Source organism: Tursiops truncatus, chromosome 2, assembly GCF_011762595.2.
Source record: "Tursiops truncatus isolate mTurTru1 chromosome 2, mTurTru1.mat.Y, whole genome shotgun sequence".
In the NCBI taxonomy this organism is placed as follows: domain Eukaryota; kingdom Metazoa; phylum Chordata; class Mammalia; order Artiodactyla; family Delphinidae; genus Tursiops; species Tursiops truncatus.
This window is the reverse complement of record NC_047035.1, coordinates 174556602-174581599: the sequence shown is the minus strand read 5'-3', so window position 1 is coordinate 174581599 and position 24998 is coordinate 174556602. Positions and strand designations below refer to the sequence as shown.

Sequence of the window (24998 nt, the reverse complement as noted above, 5' to 3'; positions counted from 1 at the left end):
CCTCGGACACGGGAGCTCACATAATCTGCGTGGTGGAGAACACTGGTTGAGAGATGCAGATATCACCTCCCCGCTGCCAGAAAAGAAGTTCACAGCAGCCCTGGCTCTGAATCCGAGTACAAAGTGTTCCAGTTCAGAGGAAGAACTGTCACAGGTGTCACGCTGGTAATGGTCATTCTGACTCACAAAGCTACAAACCATGTCTGCACCCGCCCAACCAATGAAGCCAGGAAGCGAACTTACTGTGGGAGACAATCTATGCGCAGGACCATTGGATCATTCGCTCTTTTGAATTAGTCTCACTGGAACTCTCTGTGCTCCAGAGAGACACTTGTTATTACGTAAATTTAAAAGGTTGAAATGGAAGACAGTTTTAGGAATAAAGAGGGAGTTTTAGGAAGAAAATGTAGGTCTTAGAGCGACAAGTATTTTTTATTAATTGCATCACAGAGGGCCTGGAATTAACTGAATCAGATCAAACTTTTAGAAAAATGGATGTTCAGAAAAAGCTCCAGTAAACTTTCCAATAGCTCATTGACTTTGGGCTGAGCCTCTGTAACATACCTGGAATATTGAAGAGGGCCTAGAATCACCTAGAGGTGTGTTTGTGCCCCGTGTAGCAACTATCTCATTATTTAGTCTGTCTGAAATTAATATGCACAGCTTGGTGGGATTTCCCGGCCTTAGGTGTTGTGGATAAAAGTACTATTCTACATAATCTGTCTCCCTTTTCCTCCTGAACACCCAGATGGAGTCCCTTTCCCAGACTCCCTTGCACTTCGGTGTGATCACATGACTGACAGTGGGTGGGACGTGAGTAGGAGACCGTGTGCGTCACTCCCAGGCCTGGAAACTTTCCACCCACTCTCCGATACGCTCTTTCCTTCTCCCGGTGATGGGGGCGGCAACCCCCGGGCGACCCAGGAAGCCTCACGTTAAAGACGGCACACCACCTTCAGCCTGGGTTCTTGTACGTCTACGTTGAGCAGAGCTGCTTCCCTGGACCTCCGTGGATGGTGCCAGTTCCCTTGTGCTGAAGCATTGCGTGCTCGTGTCTGTTCTTTTATTACAGCCTTGCCCACCTGAGTGAACGCAGACCCTAACAAGGACACCAGGGTGTTGGCAGCCTGTGCAACCCCTGCGTGCCTGCCGCAAGATGGAATGCTTGTTCCTAGTGTGACTTACGCAAGGTGCTCAGCAGTGTCTCTGGCCATCCTCCCCTGGAAAGAGGTCCTCTGCATGCCTTTGTCACCCAGCGCCCAGGGTCTGCACTCCTATCTCTGTCACCCACGGCAGCCAGATCGTCGACCAGCAGTTGCCCTAAATGCACAGAGATTTTGGATACGTGCTTATTCAAACCCCCGGACACGTGAAACTGGGCTGTGCGTTCCCCTGCCACACCTTCCTGAAGCACTGGGCTTTGTTTGAAGATTTTGGAGGAGAAAGAATATTATTTCATACTAAAATAAACATGAATGGGCAGAATGCAAAAGTGGATGAATTTCAAAGACCAAGCCTAAGACTTCAAAGAGAGTTCAAGTTTGCATTTACGGTTCTGGGTCAAGTACTTAGCCCTCCCCTGGGTGCTCATCCACTGTGATTTATTTATTTATTGTTATTCTCAGGGTTTTAGGTTTTAGGGTTTTAGGTTTTCATCCAGTAGCCAAATATTTTCTTCCAATACAGGGAAGACACCTAATTCAAAGGTTGTCAGACGATTTGTTCTTGGCCTCCCTTCTCTTCCCATCCCCTCTCCTCCCCCCTGAAAAAAAAAAAAAAAAAAGAGATAAATTTACCACCCAAGCTTACAGACTACGACGTAGGCTATAACGTGAGTCTCCCAGCTGAACCCTGGAAAGGGCCAGGCTCCCATGCAGCCTGTGACCTCGGGAACCTCCTCCCCCCACTTTTCATGAAGGTGGGAGTAGTTCTCAGGCCCAGGCCCCACTGCGTTTCTTTACCCTCAACCCAGACCAGTCCCGAGTTTGTGACTTGGAGCTGCATGTGATCTAGCCATCTAACACAGAAGGGCCAGCTTCTGCCCTGAGCGGTCTTGTGTTTAACTTTCAAAGTGGGCATCCTTTTGTTTTTCCAAAAGTGCGTGTCCTCTTCTGATAGCCAGTGTATCTGCAGTTAGCACCCACTTGGGAAGAAAACAACCTCTGGATCTGGTGGCAGATTAGCAAAGACCTCCTCGTTTTCTGGGAGTGGACCCTCCACCAGCAACTCATTTCGGGGTCACCAACCACATTTCTCTTGCTGAATTCCCAGCCCTGCCTGTGGCATCCTCTTGAATTGCTGGACATGTGTTTACTTGACTCTGGTGAGGAAAGTACTCCCAGGGTCAGATTCGCTTTGCTTTCAGAAAGGACCAGGATGAAGCTGGTGGAGGGGTCCAGGAGGCAGCGCCTGCCTCGAGCTCCCTGAGGACGGGGAGGTCTGAGGGGTGAGCATGGCCAGTATCAGAGGAGCTGGGACCCGTCTCCTGTGCCAGACCCTGCGGTGTGAGAGTTTCGCTTGGACGGGAGACAAAACCAGGAGGCAGGAGAGGGGGGTATCAGGATGAGGGGCAGAAGTAGAGGCCACGGTAGGAGGGGCTGGAGTGACAGGAGTAGGAGATGCATGGCCCAGGCGGAGGTCAGCCAGACTGTAAATATGGGATCATAAGACCTCTTCTGAGTTTTCAATAAGAAATCTTAGGTAAAGTGCCTAGTATATAATGAAAGCTAAATAAATGTTAGTTATCTGAATGAAAAATTATAGAGGGGCGGGGGTGTAGACCTTCTACCACTTCCAAGCAAAAATATACTACTAATAATGAAAGATTGGGAGGAAAGAGGAAGCCTTTTATAAGAAACATAATTTACAGTGTTATAAGAATAACATATGTGAAAGCACTTCTCTTAAGAGACTTTAGAGCAATTTTAGGGTCACAGCAAAATTGAGGAGAAGCTACAGAGACTTCCCATGTACCGCCTCCTCCCACACACACCCAGTCACCCCATCATCAACATCCCCCACCAGAGTGGGACGTTTGTTACAACTCACGAACCTACACTGAATCATCGTTACCCGAAGCTCACAGTTTACATTAGGGTTCACTCTTGGTGTTCTGTGGGTGTGGGAAATGTATAGCCACATGTCTCCATCATTATAGTGTTAAACAGAGTACTTTCACTGTCCTAAAAGTCCTCTGCACTCTGCCTATTCATCCCTTTCCACTTCAGCCCCTGGCAACCACTGACCGTTTTACTGCCTCCATAGTTTTGCCTTTTCCAGAATGTCATATAGTCAAAACCATACAGCGTGTACCCTTTTCAGATTGCCTTCTTTCACTTAGTCATATGCATTTAAGTTTCCTCCATGTCTTTTCATGGCTTGAGAGCTCATTTCTTTTTACTGTTGAATAATAATCCGTTATCTGGATGGACCACAGTTTGTTTATCCATTCACCCACTGAAGGACATCTTGTTTGCTTCCAAGTTTTGAAAGTTATGAATAAAGCTGCTATAAACATCTGTGTAAAGGTTTCTGTGTGGACGTAAGTTTTCAACCCACCTTCAGCCTGGGTTCTTGTACGTCTTGGATAAATACCAAGGAGCACAATTTCTGGATCATATGTGGTAAGAGTATATTTAGTTTTGTAAGAAGCTGCCAAAATGTCTTTCAAAGCAACTGTACCATTTTGCATTCCCACCAGCACTGAATGAGAATTCTTATTATTCTGCATCCTTGCCAACATTTGGTATTGTCAGTATTTTAGATTTTGGCCATTATAGTGTGTGTGTAGTGATAGCTCATGGTTATTTTAATTTGCATTTCCCTGATGACATATGATGTAGAGCATCTCTTCACAGGCTTATTTGCCAGCTGTATCTATTCTTTGATGAAGTGTCGCAAGATATTTTACCCATTTTTAATCAAGTTGTTTATTTTCTTGTTGACTTTTAAGAGTTCTTTCTGTATTTTGGATAACAGTTTTTTATCAGATGTATCTTGAGCAAATATCTTTTCCCCATTTGTGGCTAGTCTTCTTATTCTTGTGACATTGTCTTTTGCCGTGCAGAAGTTTTAAATTTTAATGAAGTCCAGCTTATGCATCCTTTCTCTTATAGATTATGCTTTGGTATTGTATCTAAAATGTCATCGCCATACCACAGATTATTTAGGCTTTCTATTATGTTATCTTCTAGGTGTTTTATAGTTTTGCCTTTTACATTGAGGTCTATAGTCCATTTTTGAGTTAATGTTTGAGAAGGCTGTGAGGTATGTGTTTAGATTCATTTTTTTGCATGTGGGTGTTCAGTTGTTCCAGTACCATTGGTTGAAGACTACATTTGCTCCATTGTATTGCCTTTGCTCCTTTGTCAAAGATCATTTGACTATATTTATGTGGTTCTATTTCTGGGCGCTGATTTATTTGTCTGTTCTTTTACCAATAACACACTGACTTGATTACTGTAGCTTTGTAGTAAGTCTTGAAGTTGGATAGTGTTAGTTGTCCAGCTTTGTTTATTTCCTTCAATATTGTGTTGGTTATTCTGCATATTTTGCTTTTCCATATAAACTTTAGAATCATTTCGTTGATATTCATGAAATAATTTACTAGGATTTTGACTGGGATTGCATTGAGTCAAGTTGGAAGAACTGACATCTTGACAATACTGAATCTTCCTATCCATGAACATGGAATATTTCTCCATTTATTTAGTATTTCTTTGATTTCTTTCATCAAAATTTTGTGGTTTTCCTCATATAAACATCATACATATTTTTGTTAGATTTATACCTAATCATTTCTTTTCTGGAGTGCTAATGTAAATGATACTGTGTTTTTACTTTCAAATTCCATTCATTTATTGCTGACATATAGGAAAGAAATTGCCTTTTTTTATATTAATCACGTATCCTGCAACCTTGCTATAATTGCTTATTAGTTTCAGGAGTTTTTTTGTTGACTTTTTCAGATGGATGATTAAGTTATGTGCAAACAAAAATAGTTTTATTTCTTCCTTCCCAATCTGTATGCCTTTTATTTCCTTTTCTTGTCTTACTGCATTAGCTAGGACGTCCACTATGATATCACAAAGATGTGGTAAGAGGGAAATCCTTTCTTGTTCCTGATCTTAGAGGAAAAGCTTTTTGTTCCTGATCGTTAAGTATGAAGTTAGCTGTAGGGCTTTTGTAGGCTTCTATCAGTTTGAGGAAGTTCCCCTCTATTCCTAGTTTCCTGAGAGTTTTAATCATGAATGGGTGTTGGATTTTTGTCAAATGCTTTTTCTACATCCATTGATATGATCATGTAATTTTTCTTTTTTAGCCTTTTGATGTGCTGGAATTCACTATTTGATTTTCAAATGTTGAATCAGCCTTGCATGTCTTGGATACATCCCACTTGGTCATGGTGTACAATTATTTTTATACACTGTTGAACTCAATTTGCTAGTACTCTGTTGAGAACTTTTCATCTCTGTTCATGAAAGATATTGGTTTGTAGTTTTCTTCCCTCATAATGTCTTCATCTGGTTTTGGTACTAGAGTAATGCCAGCTTCACAGAATGAGTTAGGAAGCATTTCCTCTACTTCTATCCTCTGAATGAGATTGTAGAGAATTGGTATGGTTTCTTCCTTAAATGTTTTGTAGAATTCAATCCACCTGGGCCTGGTGCTTTCTGTTTGGGAAGGTTGTGAATTATTGATTCCATTTCTTTAATAGACACGGGTCTATTCAGATCGCCTATTTCTTCTTCGGTGAGTTTTGGCAACTTATGTCTTTCAAGGAATTGATCCATTTGACTCAGGTTATCAAATTTATTGTCATAGAGTTATTGAAAGCACTTTTTAAACTATAAAGAGCTACATAAATCTGAGGACATTTTGTTACTATTGTTATGGCACTAGTCCGAGTTAGATCTTCATTCTTTAAAAGAGATTCATTCATTCATTCATTAGACATTTACTGGGCATCTGCTCTGTGCCAGGCATTTGTTTAACTTTTAGCAGCAACCAGTAAAGCTGTGGCATCTGCCCTCCATGGACCTTGCGGTCTTATGGAGGAGATAGACAATGGCCATTATACAGGGATAAAAGTTACAGAACCACAGGGTGCTACAGCAGGGCTCCAGAGCAGAGGCCCAACTTTCTAGGGGAGTCAGGAGGCCTCCTCAGAAGTGATGACTTAACTAAACTAGAACTACCTGGAAGTCAAAGCCAGGGAAGGAGCCCGGGAGCATGCAGGTATCCCAGTGTTCCAGGCAGAGAGAACTGTGCAAAGGCTGGTGACGGGAGAGAGCATGGCATAGAGAAGAACTTAAAGAGACCCGTGTCAATAATATCAGAATAGAAGAAGAAAAGGGATCGAAAAGAAAGGACTAGAACTTTATTAAAAAATGAGGCGCATACAAATTCTCTTTGGAGGGGCTGATAAATGTTTCAGGACACACGTCCTGGGACTGCTCTGAGGGATCTGACAAATGTAAAGCACAGGCTCTGAAGCAGGGTCACTGGGGTCCCCAGGGAGCTCTGAGTGCTGCAGCCACTGGTTGGTGCAGTGTCAACAGCTCAGGCTGGGAACCACAGCTTCCGAGGAGGAAGAGAGGGCCCTCCGTGCCCTGCTTCTGCCCGTGCTCAGGGTGTGTTGACGGGGCTGATGGGGCAGGGTGCTGGTGCTGGGGCCACCCCACTGATGAGTCCCACTGCAGCATTTAAACGCTGTAGCTACAGAAGTCTGCAGGACTTCTCCAGAGGTTCCATGAATTTTTTGTGACGTCTGTAGATGCCAGAGGGCAAGATCTGCTCTTTGACATTTGCTCCCTAACTTTCACCGGGACCCAAGATCAAACCAGGCGGTCATCCAGGAGTTCTTTGGCCTCATTTCACATGGCTTTATGTTTTTAAGGTTCTTTTCCTCCGAAGAATTAAAATATTTTATAGACTTCATGTAGTAGCCTCATCAGGGATCAAAGACGTGATATTCACACACGTGGCATTTGGGGAAACAGAGGCGAGGGCAGGCAGTTGGCCCTGCAGGCATGCTGCAATGACCCAGGACTTTGAATCAGGCCCACCAGGGACTTAAATCCTGCTTTGCCATTTTCTTGCAGCTACATGACCTTGGGCAACATTTTCTATGAGCCTCAGTTTCCTTGTGTGTAAGTAGGATAATAATGTTCCATTGCAGGGTTGTTACAGAGTGTATATCAAGTGTTCAGCAAAATGAGCTCCTACTGTTTTCAGCTTCCTAGTCTGTACATCCTGGAAACGTCTGCAGGTGCACCTGTGGAGGCGGGGGTGGGTGGATGGGCTGCAGCCCCGCCTCCTTCCCTGATGCACTCTGTGCTTCCTAAGAAACCAAAATGGCGGCTTCATGTATTGGCTTTGCCAATGAGAGCTGCTCTCCAGGGATCTGCTGTTCTTCCAGGCCTGGTGCTCTTAGGTAAATGATTCCTGACTATTGTCCAGGCATCTCAGGGTCCACTACAAATTGAGAGCATCCTGGAGCCTGAGCAGCCTCTGCTGGGGTCTGGATTCAGCCAGCGTTCTCTGCATCCCGTAAGTGCCTCTTCAGCCAGGAAAGATTCAAGGCAACCAGTTACGGTAACACATCATGAGGCTGTAAAAACATTGCCTCAAAGGCAGGGTGTAAGATTTCGATCACACTGGTGGAAGTGGGTTTCAAATATGGCTCTGAACAACTTTGCAGTCAGTGTGAAAAGGAAAGCAGATTTAGCCGGCTTGTGGAACCATCCAACAAATACCCGTCCCGCAAAGCCAAGTCCCCAGGATGAAAAGGAGCACGAAGCGTTTTCAGTTGTATTACGTGTATATGAAGTTAGTAGCTGCCAGGCACTTGGGCATTCTGTGGAAATGGGTACTTGTTGGGTTATGCAAAAGCAACTATCTTTGATTGGGATTGACATATGCACAATACTATATATAAAATAGGTAACTAATAAGAACCTGCTGTACAGCACAGGGAACTCTACTCGATATTTTCTAATGACCTATATGGGAAAAGAATCTAAAAAAGAGTGGATATATGGATATATATAACTGAATCACTTTGCTGTATACCGGAAACTAATACAACATTGTAAATCAACTATACTCCAATAAAAATTAATTAAAAAAATAAAATAGGTAATAAGGAAAAAACAGCAACTATCTTATGCTTGAGCTCAATACATCTATAATCTGATTTTTCAAGGAAATAAGTTTATGTGAAGTTGCAATAGAAGATATTTTAAACAAATTTCATGGGAAGAAATGAGGTATCGGCATGTCCTGGCCTGTTCTCCACTCTGGAGGGCCCTTCAACCAGCATCCACAAGTCTTATCTACCCTTCATTGCACAGAAATAAAAATCTAGGGACTCTCACAAAAAAAGAGGAAAGCCAGCATATGTATATATTTTAATGCAACCAGCTCTGACCACACCCTTTCAAAGTTATTGAGGTTTTTGCCAGTAGTAAGTTAAAAATTGTCAATTTATTATTTTTTATTTTATTATTATTTTTAAAGGGAATGTCTTGTTTGCAGGACCGCTGAGTTCTTCTATGCTGTCCCCTTGGTGGGGGGTGGGGGGAAGGAGGGGTGAGAGACACTGTGATGTGTTACAGTTTCCTGTGGCCTCCTGTTTCTTTTCTTTTTTTTTTTAATAGTTAGCCGTTCTTTTTTAAAAAAAAAAAAATATATATATATATATATTTATTTATTTGGTTGCCCCGGGTCTTAGTTGTGGCATGTGGGCTCTTTAGTTGTGGCATGTGACCTCTTAGTTGTGGCATGTGACCTCTTAGTTGTGGCATGTGACCTCTTAGTTGTGGCATGTGAACTCTTAGTTGTGGCATTCGAACTCTTAGTTGCGGCAGGCATGTGGGATCTTGTTCCCTGACCAGGGATCGAACCCGGGCCCCCTGCATTGGGAGCGTGGGGTCTTAACCACTGCGCCGCCAGGGAAGTCCTAAAAATTGTCAGTTTAGCAGGAACTTGAAATGTGATTCCAGTCCATGCTGTGAGACCATGATTCTCTGTGGCCATTTGGGACTCTCTTAGGGTCACATGTGGTGCTTTCGAATCCCGGGTAAAAGAAGAGGCTCCCTGGGGAGAGGCTGAGCCTGGAGGACCCAAATGGGTGTCAGGACACTAGCTGGCTAGCGCTTCTCTGAGCGCTGTGGGAGAGTGAGGGGGGCAGCGGTCGTGCAGGTAACCGGGTACACGGGGGCAAGGGGTGTAGGCAGGTGAAACGAGAGGCCACAGAAGGGCTTCCCTTAACAATAGCCAAAAAAAGCCAAAGCACTCTCCCGGAAACTGGGAAGCATTTTACTCTCTTGCGTTAGATTATTTTAAGCTTCCATCTCAGAGCCCATGTCTCAGCCCCAGATTCCTATCCCTTCACTCGTTTTGCTGCCTTCTCGTCCTGGCTGTGCCATCGACGCCTGCTCCGTCTCTCAAAGGCAAGTCCTACTTACCTCCCTCCCAGCTCTTTGTTCTGAAGAAAAGGTCCTCTCATCCCGCAAGCTTTGCCTCCATGGACACTTGGCTGCCCTGGAAAAGGGCTCCTTGCTTTTGTAACGAGTGCTTGGGAGGATGTAGGTCAGGTTTGCCCTTTTGAGTTAATGAGACGCGCTCAGAATCAGAGTGAACTTGACCGTGGCGCAGTGCTCCTCCCCAGCTCTGGGGGAAGTTTCTATTCTTATCTAAAAACACAGATCAATCCTTTCTCTTTCCTGCAATAACTTAATTGTATTTTTCAAAGGTATTAGCACCAATACTTTCCCTTCAACTTCTTATTTTGAAAATTTTCAAGCATACAGAAAAATGGAAATAATTAAAAAATGAAACCCATGTGCTCTTGGACTAGATTCACCAATTCTGCCTCATTTGCTTGCTTTCTTTGGCTCTGTCTCTCTCTCCCTCCCTCTTTTTTCTCTGAGTTTATATACATATATTAGCTTTTTTCGCTGAACTATTTGAAAGTAAATTGTAGTCACCACGCCGGTTCACTTCTAAATACTTTGGCATGAATCTCCTTAGAATTAGAATATTCACTTACATAACTCTGATGTCATTATCCTACCTGACAAAATGAACAATATTTCATTATATCATCTCATATGCGGTCTATACTCTTTTGTTCAATTCAGGATCCTATTAAGTTTCTTTATGATACAACAGTGCACTTGCTTTTATGTCTTTGTGACGTATTTTTTGAAGAGTGCAGGCCCATTGCCTTGTACAACATTCTACCTTGTAGACTGATCTGACTGTGTCCTCATGGTGGTGTTTGCTTTTTTTTGGTAGTGCCTGTGTTTTTGCCGTAACTTGGAGTAAAGACGAAATGTATAGTTAGATTCCGGTTAAATAATTCTCTGAAGAATGTTACACAGGTGGTGTTGAGAACTTGTATTTCATTATAAGAGTAACAGGATGTTAGATTGTCCTAACATTTGTGATGAAATTTCATGTTTTTGGCTAAGGTTGTGGCCACCAGACCCCTCCACTATATAGATAGATTTTCTTTTTCAGATTGGTAAATAATTGGGGGTGGTGAATACTTTGGGACTGTGTGAAGAGAATGTCACTAGCAATATGTTGTCCAACAATTTAAGAATCCACGATGATCCCTGCCTGTATGAGTTATTATACTGTGGCTGCAGGTTGATGGTTTTTAAATTGTGCAGTCTATTTTATATTTATTAGCTGGCCTTCTGTAAAAGAAGAGCTTTCTCTCTCTCCACCTCCGTTTCTCTCTCTCCCTCTCACTCCCTCCGCATACCCCTCTTTGCATATCATTATAAATTCATGATTTTTGCAGTTTAATTTGTTATAAACAGTGGCCATCATTTTTCTAATGCCCACGTTGTCCTAAATGTCACCAGTGGGAGCCCCTTTATTTGGGCCCCATAACCATTTATGTGACCCCATGAGTCTTTGATCACCACTTCGTTTTCCAGCGCAAGTTGTCCCAGACTCATCTCGTGCTTTCTCTGACCAAGATCTGGAATCAGCCGTTGCTCCAGGACACCCTGGTTTCTTGTAATGGGGAGAAGCATTTAGAAACCAAGATCTGGGTGCCATGTGTGCTCGTGGCTACTAGCCATTTCACTGAACAAAGCTGGCAGATATATTTTCAAAATAATCATGAGTTCTTAATGAATTTCCCACACAAATGTCAGAGTATACGGCTTTTCCTTATCTTTTCTATTTTCATCTCTTTTTTTTCTTACAGAGAAACTTTTGTTTCTTAAGAAGATTAATATATTTACCTTTTGCCTTATCCAGAATAAAAATAAAATTGTTTTAGAATTATAATACTGTATTGGTCAGGGTTCCTCTAGAGAAACAGAACCGGTAGGAGGCATATATATATATATCTTTCTCTTTCTCTTTCTCTCTCTCTCTCTCTTTCTCTGTATGAGATTTGCTATAAGGAGTTGGCTCACATGACTATGGAAGCTGATAAGTTCCAGGATCTGCAGGGTGACTTGACAAGCAGGAGACCCACAGACAGCCAATGGTGTAGTTTCAGTTCAAAGGCTGGCCGGCCTGAGACCCAGGAGGAGTCAGTGCTTCAGTTTGAGCCCACAGGCATGGAAAAAATCATGTCCCCGCTGGTAGACCACCAGACAAGAGGAGTTCCCTCCTACTTGAGAAAGAATCAGCCTTTTTGTTCTATTCAGGCCCTTGATGGGTTGGATGAGACACACCCACATTAGGGAAAGCCATCTGCTTGACTCAGTCTACCAATCAAGTGTTAATCTCATCCAAAAACATTCTCAACAACTCACCAGTGAAGGTGACACACAAAATTAATCACAAATACCAGTATTACAACTATCCACAAACCTAGCAACTTTCAGCTTTCTTTCCATTCGTTTTGACCTTAGAATGTATTCCATTACAGATGTTAGAGATAAAAGTGACTTGGATTAGTCAGAATTAGAAGCTCCTTAAAATCAAAAGTTACTTGAAATAGTTATTTTTCCAAGGGTGGCTATCTTATCAACTTGATATATATTTAAGTTTATTCGCTTCTGTTTGTCTTCAGTTTTGGAGTTTAAAAAATCCATTTGGATTTAATTTTGGGGTTTTTTGAGTATATAAAATGTTTATATGTTCAAAATCAAAAAGATATAAAGAAGTATACTCCCAGATATCTCACTTCCACCCCTGCCTCCCTTCCTGTTTCTACCCACTCATCAAATTCATCATTCTTGTGTTTCTTTTTGCAAATACGCTACATAATATTGATATTGACTGGGATCCTTTTCCAATAGAACCATCTCTATTCTTGATCAGGAAAGTATCACAAGTCCACTGCAGACATTTCACAAAAACATCTGGACACAGGTTGTTGGCTAACTTCTTGTTAGTTAACTGACCTTAGTCAGATATTCATATGATTATATTTAGATTTGGTTCACTGGAATTTTCTTCAGTTTTTTATAAACCCCATACATATCTTGTTATTTTGATTTACATGATTTAATTATTATTTCTATTTTAGCAAACACATTTCCTCTCTAAATTCAGTATTTCCTGACAAGGATGAGACCCTGGAGAATAGAACACAGGAAGTCATGAGGCACTTTCTTTGTCTGCTTAACAGAGAAGAGGCTTCAGTTGTACTAGTAACTCCAGGAAAGACCTCCACCTCAGGCCCGCCCCGACTCACGGGAGGAAGTGCTCATCTCCACATGCCAGGATGTAGTCTGACAGCCAACTCCCTAGAGGAGGGAAGGACTGAAAACACCCAGCCTATCAGTAGCATCTCAATGTTGCTCATTTTTCCTATTGGTTCCCCTTATAATGCTTTAGTCTGTCTAACCCCTTATTATTGATTTTATAATGTTCTCACTGTCAATATCTATTATATTCTACTTTTTCAACCCATTGTTCCCCTCCTCCTTCTTTTAACTGTCATGCCTGGTCATTATATCCTTTTTTTTTTCTCTCATCTTGGGGGCCCTTTTTGCTAGAAAGAGTAAACTTCAGCTGGTATTTTGTCTTTACCCACTTTAGGCTGCCAGGACAAGATGAGAAACTAGCAAACATGCACTTCTGCCCAAGAGTCCTACTCCCCCCCCGCCACTGTTGTTCATTCTGGCATTGACTTTTGTGACACGGACCTCAATGTCTCTTCAGTCGTGACGTGCTCAGGACAAACCTGTGGTGTAGTGGATCCCAGATGCCGGGTGCCTAAGGACCCCCTGGCCTGCAGAGGCTCATGTTCTCTGATTGCGTTCCCTTCCCCGCCCACATGTAAATGGATCAGACCGCAGGCCTAGGCAGGCTCCAGGGATCTGCGTTTTAAGCGAGTGCCCCACGTGAGTGTGTTGCCAGGGCTCTGGAGGCCTCATGTGAGAGTGTGCTTCTCTAGACCCACAGTGCTCTGCGGCGTGAGAGTTCACTGCCTTGTGCGGTGACCAAGAGCTGCCGTGACAGGCACGTGGAGTTGCTACCGCATGCTGTTTCGCCCACTCACAAGTTTCATGCCTCTTCTTAGTCGCCTTCATACAGACTGAGGACGAGAATGGTGGTGGCGTGCCAGGTGAGCCACTGAGTTAGTGTTTTTAACCTCAATGGCTTACTTATCTACGCTATTCTTCACTGAGTAGGAAAGACGTGGTAACAGCTCGTTTATGCCACAGGTAGCTCCTAACCCATAGTAAAGATGGCTTTATACAATTCAAATTGAGTTTTGTGTTTTTCCAGTGTAATGAAGAAAAGTGACGTGGACATATCCCTGAGCGATGGCCTCACATGGCGGCCGAGATGCAGGCTCCGCCAGGAGAGTCCAGAGTTCAAATCCCCATCTCACTACTTACGGGCTTGGCCAGTCTCTCACTTACTCCAAGCCAGCGTTTCCTCATCTATAAAGGAGGAGGAAGATGGTTCTAGCTCCCTCACAGAACTCTTGTTAGGATTAAATGAGATGATACGTGTAAAGTGATTGAAACAGTGCCTGGTCCAGAGTAAGCCCTCATTGTTATCATCATCCAGAGGAATGGCTATTGAAGTGCAATTCCTAATATTTAGGAAGATTGTTGGCAGATTTTTACACAGATGGAAAGCTTGGATACCTCAAGATTTTATCATCTTGAGGCAAATTCAAACTCCTTTATCTCATCGTCCATCTGTTCCCTTTCTCCATGCTGCTAGGAACCACTGGAGTCAATGGAGCCACTATATTCAAGGAAGGATGTCGGGATCAGATGAAAGGAACTGAAGAAAGTTCAAGTATTTTTGTCGGCACTGTTAGCATTCTGTGAAAGCTTTCTCTGGTTTGAGTGTGGGGTGGATGTTCGGTGAATATTGAGGTTTTGCAGAGCAATGTGGGGCTATCCAGGGGACAAACAGGAAGCACGGCCACCTCTCCTGGCTGTTTGACTTTGATTTCAGCACCCAGCTCTGCACTCCCATTTCTGCTGAGAACAATAATACCTGTCCCATATTCTGCTCAAAGATCATGTTGGAACGAACAGAATGTCTGGAGGGTAGGAACAGATACCATCACTATCATCAGGGTTTTCACAATAGCTTCCCTCCTTTGTTCCAGCTATAAGGCTAGACACTATAGCCAGGGAAGCTGGGGGTCTGGGGCGAGGTTGCCCCCACTCTTGAGGCTACACTGTGACGTGTGGACAGGACAAACCACAGTTACTAGTGGCTCCCTTTCCAAGGCTGTTAAGGCTGCAGCTGGCTCTCATTTCCATCCCTTTCTGATTTTTTGACCCCTTCACTTCATCAGCTCTTTCTTCCCATCTTGTTTTTTTTCATAGCTGCTCTCTCTCCAGTGGCTTTCCTCTTGTCTACAAATGGCTCCAGTCTCCCCATCCTCAACAAAACCTTTCCTAGGTCAGCTTCCACTCTCGACACCTGTCCTGTACCTGCCCTTCACTGGCTTCCACAGTCTCACATGCTGCCCTAGACGTTTCTCCAGGTGCACTTTGCTCTGCTCTTTGTCATCTCGTTTCCTTACCTGTCCCTTGACTTCACAGTCAGTTAAGAGTGGCCTCCAGTTACCAAACCCACTGGACGCTTTTCCATCCAGTCTCTTCAGCAGCATTTTGACACCCTACCTCCTTTGCTTTCTGCACCTGAGTGCCGTCCTGGTTTTCATTTCTTTTCTTTCTTTTTTTTTTTGGAGGGAGGGTCCAATTATTCCCCTCTTGTTAAGGTGACATAAATGGAAATGACATTTTTCAAGATTCTCTTTTTGATCTTTTTCTCTTGTTACACTCATTTGTCCCTTGGCGATGTCATCCTCTTTCATGACTTCAAATCTGGGACAAATCAGCTAAGAGTGGTCATCTAGGTCCCTGGTACCCACTGCCCACTTCGATGTTGTGTTTGTTTTTTATCCTTCTTTCCATGAATGTGGTGTGTCACATTTACTGATTTTTCATATGTAAAAACATACTTGAATCTCAGGACAAATCTCACTTGATCATGGTGTATGATCCTTTTAATATGTTGTTGAATTTTGTTTGGGGTATTTTGCTGAGGATTTTTGCATCTATGCTCATTAGGGATACTGATATGTAATTTTCTTGTCTTCAGTGTCCATGTCTGGCTTTGGTATCAGGGTAACAGTGGCCTCATAAGATGAGTTAGGAAGTGTTCCTCCTTCTTCAGTTTTTTGAAAGAGTTTGAGAAGAATTGGTATTAAGTTTTATTTAAATGTTCGGTAAAATTCACTGGTGAAACCATCTGGTCCAAGACTTTTCTTTGCTGGGAGGTTTTTGATGACTCATTCGGTCTCCTTACTCATTATTGTTCTGGTTATATTTTCTATGTCTTCATGATTCATTCTTGTTAAGTTGTATGTTTCTATGATTTTACCAATTTCTTCTAGGTTATCCAATTTGTTGGCTTAGAACTGTTCCTAGTAGTCTCTTGTGATTCTTTGTATGTTTGTGGTATCAGTTGTGTTTATTACTTACTTCTATTCCCGTTTCCAAGTTCTACTGTATTGGAGTCAACTTTGGCTGCATAACAAACAACCATAAAACCTCAGTGTCCTGAAACAGCAAGTATTTGTTTCTCACTCATGTGTATGTTGGTGGACCTGGGCAGAGATCTTTCAGGCTGAGGTTCAACGATGTTTCATTCTCTTGGAGAGGCTGTAAGCCGCCTGGAGCATGTTATTCTCATGGCGAAGGTCAGAAACTCCCAGAGGAGTAAGTGGAAGTGTGATGTGTCTTAAGGTCTAAGTTCAGAACTAGTTCTTCTGCTCTGATTCCATTGACCAAAGAAAGTCGCGCGGTCAAGCCCAACATTAGTGGATGAAGGTTATGGGAAGGAGAAATATAGTCTATTTCCCCTACACCCTTCAAGGTTGTACAAAGAACCCTGCTTTCTGATTTGCTTTTTAGGAGTTTATGTTGGGATTATAGTATAGGTCATTTACTTTCTATGGTCTGTTGAGAGTTAACGTTGTACCGATTCCCATAAAATGTAAGAACCTTGCAAGTGTGAAGCCCACTTTCCAGCCCCATCTGTTATGCTACAGTTGTTATATGTAATATGTCTGTATACTTCATGCACTGCAAACTACGTTTTTCTTTTAGCTTTGAACAATCATATGCATTTTTATGAAATTAAGAGGGAAAACTAGCCTTATGTTTATTTAACACATTTACCATTTCCAGTCTTCTCCACTGTAGATGCAAATTTCCATTTGTTGTCATTTCCTTTCATCCTAAAGAACTTACTTTAGCATTTACTGTCGTCCAGGTCTGCTGACAAAAAAATTCTGTCGCTCTCCTTTTCTTTTTTTTAATCTGAAGTGTCTTTATTTTGCCTTCACTCTGGAAGGATACTTGAGTTTGATAAAGAATTCAATGTTGACATCTTTTTCCCTTCCAGTCTTTAAAGATGTCATTCCACTGCTCCTGGCCTCCTTGTTTTCTAACTAGTCCCTATTAGCCTTCACTCTATGACCGTATTGTCCATGCTGGAAACTTCCTTCTTTTCCAAGAAAGATGCTTACTCTGTTTACAGATTCATTCTTGAGTTTTATCTCAGGAGAAATTGCCCTAGTCACTTGTGATTGGGAATATACTGGAAGGAGGAGGGGCACAGCCGACCCCATGGTTGTGTAGGCAAAAGAAACAACTGTACTTTTATTTCAGATGATAGGTCTGTAGATCCAGAAAATTAAAGAAGTCTTAATATTAGAATTAATAAAAGAATTTTATAATATAACCAGATACAATATAAGTTTACAAAATCAAAACCTTTTCTTTATGATAACAATAAAAAGTTGGAAGTTATATTTTTTTATAAGTACCATCCATATATAGAAAAAACTATAACATATTTAGAAATAAATTTTTAAAAGGCTCAGCATGCTTATGAATGTAACTGTTAGATATTATTGAAGAACATGAAACAAAGCCTGAATAAACAGAGAGGCAGTTCATATTCTTAGATGGGAAAATATAATTACAAAAATATGATCTGTCATTCCAAGTTATTTTAATGTAATTTCAACGGATTCTCCATTTTTTGGAAATAAATAAAATTATTACCTAGTTCATATATAAGAATACATGTCTAAAAATAGTGGAAGAAAATAGAGTTTGATATTGGATTCATGAATATATGGAAACAATATACACAAAGGTGGGATTCCAAGCCATATTAGAAAGTAAGCCATATTCTTAGTAAGACAGTAAGTACTGAAGCAATGAATGAAAGCAAAAATATATAACATGATAGAAAATACCTATAATTATATAATTATACATACATGAATGTAAATACATATATACTTGACTACAAACAATTTTTTGAGATGTATCTTTTTATTTATTTTAAAGTTTTATTGGATTATAGTTGATTTACAATGTTGTGTTAGTTTCTGCTGGACAGCAAAGGGAATCACTCATGCATATACATATATCCACTCTTTCTTAGATTCTATTCCCATGTAGGTCATTGCAGAGTATTGAGTAGAGTTCCCTGTATATACAGTAGGTTCTTATTAATTATCTGTTTTATAGACGGTAGTGTGTATATGTCAATCCCAATCTTCCAATTTATCCCTCCCCCCTTCCCCCTTTATAACCATAATTTTGTTTTCTATATCTATCACTCTATTTCTGATTTGTAAATAGGTTCATTTGTACTATTTTTTTAGATTCCACATATAAGTGATATTATATGATATTTGTCTTTCTGTGTCTGACTTACTTCACTCAGTATGACAATCTTTAGGTCCATCCATGTTGCTGCAAATGGCATTATTTCATTCATTTTTTATGGCTGAGTAATATTCCATTGTATATATGTACCACATCTTCTTTATCTATTCCTCTGATGATGGACACTTAGGTTGCTTCCATGTTCTGGCTATTGTAAATAGTGCTACAGTGAACTTTGGGGTGCATGTATCTTTTTTTTTTTTTGCAGTACGTGGGCCTCTCACTGTTGTGGCCTCTCCCATTGCGGAGTACAGGTTCCAGACGTGCAGGCTCAGCAGCCATGGCTCATGGGCCCAGCCGCTCCATGGCATGTGGGATCTTCCCAGACCGGGGCACGAACCCGCGTCCCCTGCATCACCAGGCGGGCTCTCAACCACTGCGCCACCAGGGAAGCCTGCATGTATCTTTTTGAATTATGGTTTTCTCCAGATATATGCCCAGGAGTGGAATTGCTGGATCATATTATAGCTCTATTTTTATTTCTTTAAGGAACCTCCATACTGTTCTCCATAGTGGCTGTACCAATTTACATTCCCACCAACAGTGCAGGAGGGTTCCCTTTTCTCCACACCCTCTCCAGCATTTATTGTTTGTAGATTTTTTGATGATGGCCATTCTGACCAGTGTGAGGTGACACCTCATTGTAGTTTTGCTTTACATTTCTCTTACGATTAGTGATGTTGAGCATCTTTTCATGTGTTTGTTGGCAGTCTGTATATCTTCTTTGAAGAAATGTCTGTTTAGGTCTTCTGCCCATTTTTGGATTGGGTTGTTTGTTTTTTTGATGTTGAGCTGCATGAGCTGTTTGTTTATTTTTAAAAATAATTATAAAGCAAAATACACACTAAATAGATTCCAAAGACACACTGAATAGAATCCAAAGACAATTACTAATATACCAGGGAAAATATAATATACACATATGGTGATCATGTGCAACATATAAACATATATACAGTAATCCCTTCTATATAGAGAAATCATAAAATAAAAAACAAAAAGACAAACAACCCAACAGAGATGGCCACATATTCTCAGGTCCTAGTTTAGAGTTGTTTCTGGAAAGCAGCTGTCCAATCAGGAACCAGATTTCCTAGCCCCTCCCCACTTGCATCTAATGACATCATGTGACTAGTTCTCACTGATGAAAGTGATTGTGTCATTGCTAGGGTCAAGGAAGTGAAGGAAAGGCGTCAATTTTCCATCTTCTCTTCCTACAGCTCTAAGGAATGGTGGCGCCAGAGATGGAAGAAGTCCACGTCCCTGAATCATCTGGAAAGCTGCCTTCCAAACTCACTGGACAGTTACATGAACGAGAAATAAGTGTATTATCTTATGCTTCTGAAACTCTTGAGGTTTCTTTTTTATTAAGGCTAGCATTACCCTAACAAATACAGGATATGAACATAAAATTCACAGGAGGGAATGGCGCAATACCCATTGAACATATGACTAAAATTTTAACCTCCCTAGCAGTCAAGAAAATGCAAATTAAACCACAGATATACCATTTTAAAACTCCATCAGATTTGCGAACATTAAAAAAGCAATAATATTTAGAGCAGCTAAAATGCAAGGGCAGCCACTGCTGGTGGAAGTGTGCAGTGCTACAATCTCTGGGAGACGTAATCTGACAAAATTTATTAAAGTTAAAATATATATTTGTTATACAACATCACATGTGATATACATTTGTTCTTGTTTTTCTTGCCAGAAATGTGTAACCTGAATCTAGCCAAGCCTCTAGACCTAACTTCCAGTTTCAGAAATACCAGAAATAGAGGAAAAGTTAAATAATACCATAGAGGGAAATAGTCAGAAATCCAGGATGTGGGACACTCTACAAGATAACTTAGCCAGACACCTTAAACACCAATGTCTCAAGAAAAAAGTGACAAACTCTTCTTCACTAAAAGAGACCAAAGAGATACAAAAACTAAGTGCAGTACATTAGCTCAGACTGACTTCTGGCTAAGAAAGAAGGTATAAAAGACATTCTTAGGACAGCTGGGGGGATATTTGAATGTGGACTGAATATTAGCTGACATGATGAAATTATTCCTAATTATCTGAGGTAGGACAGTGGTTTTGTAGCTATCTAGAAGATGCTCTCTACTCCTAGAGAGGCATGCTAAAATATTTAGGGGCGAATGGTCATGATATTCAGGGGAGAATTGCCAAGTAGTAGAGCAAACACGGAAATTATAAATAGAGATAAAGTGTATGCAGACATTTTCACCTCGCAAGTTCATCTTATAAATAGAGATAAGGCGTATGCAGACATTTTCGCCTCGCAAGTTCATCTTTGCAAACTTATACTACACAATAAATATATTAACACATAAGAATGAAAGGATAAGGCTGTTTGTTGTTTCATTGTTTATTGTGACAAAAAATTGGAAACACCAGCAAGAGAATATGATGAAGAAATTATGGCATATCCATGCCACGGACTACCGCCCAGCAACTGCAGAGAATGAGTTAGGTCTCTCTGCATTGAACTGAAGGGATATGCATGGCATATTGTTAAGTAAGAAAACAGTTGTAGAATAAAAGTATAGTATAAATTCACCTTGTATAAGGCAATATTTGTATCAAAACAAAACATACCCTCTCTTATCTAAATACCTATCATCTATCTATCTATCTATCCTCTATCATCTACATACGTACGTGTGTATGTGTATATATGGAAAAGAGAGTTAGAGCGGGAAAGGTACACATCAGGTTGTAAACGTTGGTTGTCTTAGAGAGGGAGGTGGGAGATTAACTTTTTTCTTTAAATATCTGTGTATCATTTCACTTATTATAATGAGTGTGAATTACAATGGAATTTTATTTTTAAAAAACCTTATGATAAACTCTGGTCTGCCTATGACATCCCTTCTTGTTTCCCAACATTGTAATGGGTTTATTCTTCTTTAAAAGTGTCATTTCTTATCATTTCAATGGGATTTTGGGAAGAGACAGCAAGTTAATTCACACTCGGTCTATGATCTTAAACTTGAAGTTCCCTCCACCATTCTTTCCAACTTCTCTGCCTGCACTCATGCAGTTTTCTTCTACCTGGAACACTCTCATCTGAGCTTAGGGTTTCTAACTAAAAATAATGGATGTTAGTTTTGGTTAGGAAAAGACGTGACCTGTGACCAGTGCCTGTCTTAAAAATTTCTCCATTCTCTTAAAGAGATAATGTGGTAGAACTAAATTTCCAGCTGGCCTGATAATGTACACGCTCCCTCTAGGGGATCTGGAAGAGATCTTTGCTCTTTGTCAGTGGCACAGACTAGGAGCCATCTGAAGCCATGAGCCTATTTTTCAGTTGTCATCTGCTGCCGTGGTGTAAATTATAAGGACAGCTTTATAGCAAGCAGTTTGGTAGAAGGGCTAAGCCAACCCAAATCACCAGTCCAATTCATATTAGCTGTGGTGCTTGCAGCAAGTGGCCATTGAAGAAACCAGATGACCACATCTACCTACACAAGAGAACTTACAGAGGGAAAATGACAGGCTCAGACCTTTAGACTTTGAGCTCTATTGCCCGGTAGAGGCACACACAGTGTGTAGGGTACAAATGGTCATAGAAGCTACTCCTACTTTTAGGAGGTGCAAAATGAAGCAACTTGTCTTTCACTTTGCTCTTGAGCGCTGAACACCCTAGAAGCTAGAGAAGAGGAATAGGGTGACATCCTAGAATGGTGCCAAGTGCGAGGATACTTCTGTCCTATATGAGTTCTCACCGAGTGGTATTTGCAAGAGGCTCGCACTAATCCGATGAATCCCATGACCCTCTGCAGTGTCGGCCAGCTTTCCCCACAACTATCAAAACACTGGTGCTCCGTCAGTGGGTCCACGTACGACGCGGCCGTAGTGGCAGCGATGGAAGTCCTGCATCTCCTCCACGTGGCGACACGGACTTCTCCTCCCTGCGGGTGACCTGGGGCGAGTGCCTGACCTGCCAACAGCAGAAACATGTGGAGCCCTGGACGTGACATCACTCCTGAAGGCCACCTGCAGGTAGAGTGATCCCACTGGGTCCCTTCTATTCTATTAAGGAGGGAGAAGCAATTTATACTATGGGAATAAGCCCTTATTCTAGATGGGGGCTTTCCTTTCACCTGAAATACTTCTGCACCATCACCATCCATGGGCATAGAGACTACGTTATTTACTGTCATGGGGTCCCTCACAACCTCACTTCTGGCCAAAGAACTCATTTCATAGCCAAAGAAATGCAGCCATGGGCTTAGGCTGGTGGACGGCTTCGTCTTGCCATGTGTCCCATCACCCAGAAGCATGTGGCTTCAGAGAACCGAAGAGTGGCCCTCAGAGGAAGTAGCTATACTGCAAGGTGAGGGACAACACCTGAGATGCTGGACGCCGCTCTGCAGTGTGTGGTAATGGAAACGTGGTGCGGTTGCCCCCATAACCAGAGCTGCAGGGTCTAGAAATCAAGGGGTGAAGATGAACTTGGCTCCTATCCCTAGTAAATCCCCTGGAGAAACTGCCTTCCCATCTCAGCAACTTTGGGTTTAGAGCTCTTAGTGACAACAGATGCTTCCAGCAGGGCACACAATGCTTCCATCAAATTGAAAGCTGGGACTTCTACCTGGACATTTGGGCTTTCACGCCACCGAACCAATAGGCAAAGAAGCGTTTGCCCTCTGGCTGGGATGATTGATCCTGATTACGTAGCAGAAGATGAGGCTGCCGCTACACAAGAGGGGCTGGGAGGACTGTGTCTGGAGGTTGGGGGATCCTCTGGGGGCAGCTCTTGGTCCCATGAAGTCCTGTAACAAACGTTGATGGAAAATTCTAGTAACCTAAGAGCAGTAGGACTGTAGAAGATTCAGTCCCTTAGGAATGAAAGTAGGAGAAGCAAAGTAGAGAACTCGGACTGACCTAGTGTCTGTCTGTCTGTGAGGAAGGGGAAGAAGGAAGTTACAGAAATCAGCAACGACCTGTGTCTTGCGTAGAAATGAAGACTGTAGCAGCGATGCTCTGTCCTCTTTGCTTGTCATCACATCACTTCACATCAGCCTTGCTGTTGATGGATAGCTTTTTCATTTCATCTCCAGGTTACAGAAGTTCAAGTGGGATTGTGACTGAGCTAGAAGAGGAGTTCATGAAAATCTGAGATAGGGAGAGGACAGGTAAGACCCAACTTTTTTTTTTTTTTTAATAGATAAATTTATTTATTTTTGGCTGCGTTGGGTCTTCGCTGCTGCGCGTGGGCTTTCTCTAGTTGCTGCGAGCGGGAGCTACTCTTCATTGCAGTGCACGGGCTTCTCCTTGCGGTGGCTTCTCTTGTTGCAGAGCACGGGCTCTAGGCACGCGGGCTTCAGTAGTTGTGGTGCACAGGCTTAGTTGCTCCATGACATGTGGGATCTTCCTGAACCAGGGCTCGAACCCGTGTCCCCCACATTGGCAGGCGGATTCTTAACCACTGCACCACCAGGGAAGTCCCTAGGACCCGACGTTTCACCTTCTGGGGGAGAAGGGGAGAAGGTCATCATTTGTAAGACAGATTGATGCATCTGATAGGACAGAGGCAAGTCGTCATCGTTGCAGGAAATCTCCTGTAAGGTAGAGGGCTGTGTATGGTAGTTGCTGGCCAAACAGGTATTGATTTTTACCTATTGTCCATTAGCTCTGCGACCATTCTTCTCTGTGCTGCTCTGGGATTCGGGGGCTGAGACTGTGCCAGCCACATTTCCCAGGCTCCCTCGCCAGCTTCCTACCAGGTGTGTTAGTCGTCAGCACTAGAGGGGATCTGGAAGGTGGAAGAGGGGGCAGAAGAGACTTGTGGTAGCTGCCTGTCTCCACGTGTCTGGACATCAGTGGGACAAGACTTTGCTCTGGAGGCCAACAGCTCCGTGAGGCCCCTCATGCCAGCTCACAGCTGGTGACACCACCTCTTCCATGTTACTTCCCAGGACAGCTTCTGTAATTCTTAGTCTCTGGGCTCCTCTAACATCTCATGTTGCAGTTTCAGCTTCCTATCACCTGTGTCACCAATTCCCTGTGTTGTTAAAACATCTCTGGAATATCTGGTGTGATTTCTGTTTTCCTAACTAAACTTACTATCATAAGTCTCTACCTTACTGTAACAGTCATGCCTGCTCTACTATCTATCCGCCTATCTATCTATCATCTATCTATCTGCCCATCTATTTATCTATTATTTATCTATCTGCCTATCTATCTACCATCTATCTATCTGCCTATCTACCTACCTATCTATCATCTATCTGCCCATATATCTATCATTTATCTATCTATGTATCTATGTATCTATCTACCATCTATCTGCTTATCTATCTATCATCTATCTATCTCTCTTCAACCTACTTACCTACATACCTAAACACATGCACAGACTTTAAATGCCTGTACTTTTGACTTCCTGTAATTAAGGGGTGTGGTTTTTACCTTTTCTAAAAAAAAAGCAACAAATATCGTATATTAACGCATATATGTGGAATCTAGAAAAACGGTACAGATGAACTGGTTTGCAGGGCAGAAATAGAGACACAGATTGTAGAGAACAAACGTATATGGTCACCAAGCGGGGAAGTGGGGCTGGTGGTGGGATGAACTGGGAGATTGGGATTGACATGTATACACGAATAGGTATAAAATAGATAACTAATAAGAACCTGCTGTATAAGAATAAATAAATTTAATTTAACTTAAAAAAAAAAAGAAAGGAGACACATCAAACAAACAAAACTTCCACGATGTGCATTTTCATCAGAGTGTCCCAGTCCTGGGAGGATTAGAAAC

General features: G+C 42.0%; 1 long non-coding RNA gene across 1 annotated transcript in view; it reads left to right on the top strand.

The window, feature by feature from the left end:
• LOC109549691 (uncharacterized) overlaps positions 1 to 24998 on the top strand; it is an 88205-nt gene that overhangs the window by 39124 nt on the left and 24083 nt on the right. The window contains exons 5-6 of the long non-coding RNA XR_012330463.1: positions 18421 to 22229; positions 23291 to 23365. This is a non-coding gene — a long non-coding RNA (uncharacterized lncRNA). The remainder of the gene's footprint in view (positions 1 to 18420; positions 22230 to 23290; positions 23366 to 24998) is intronic.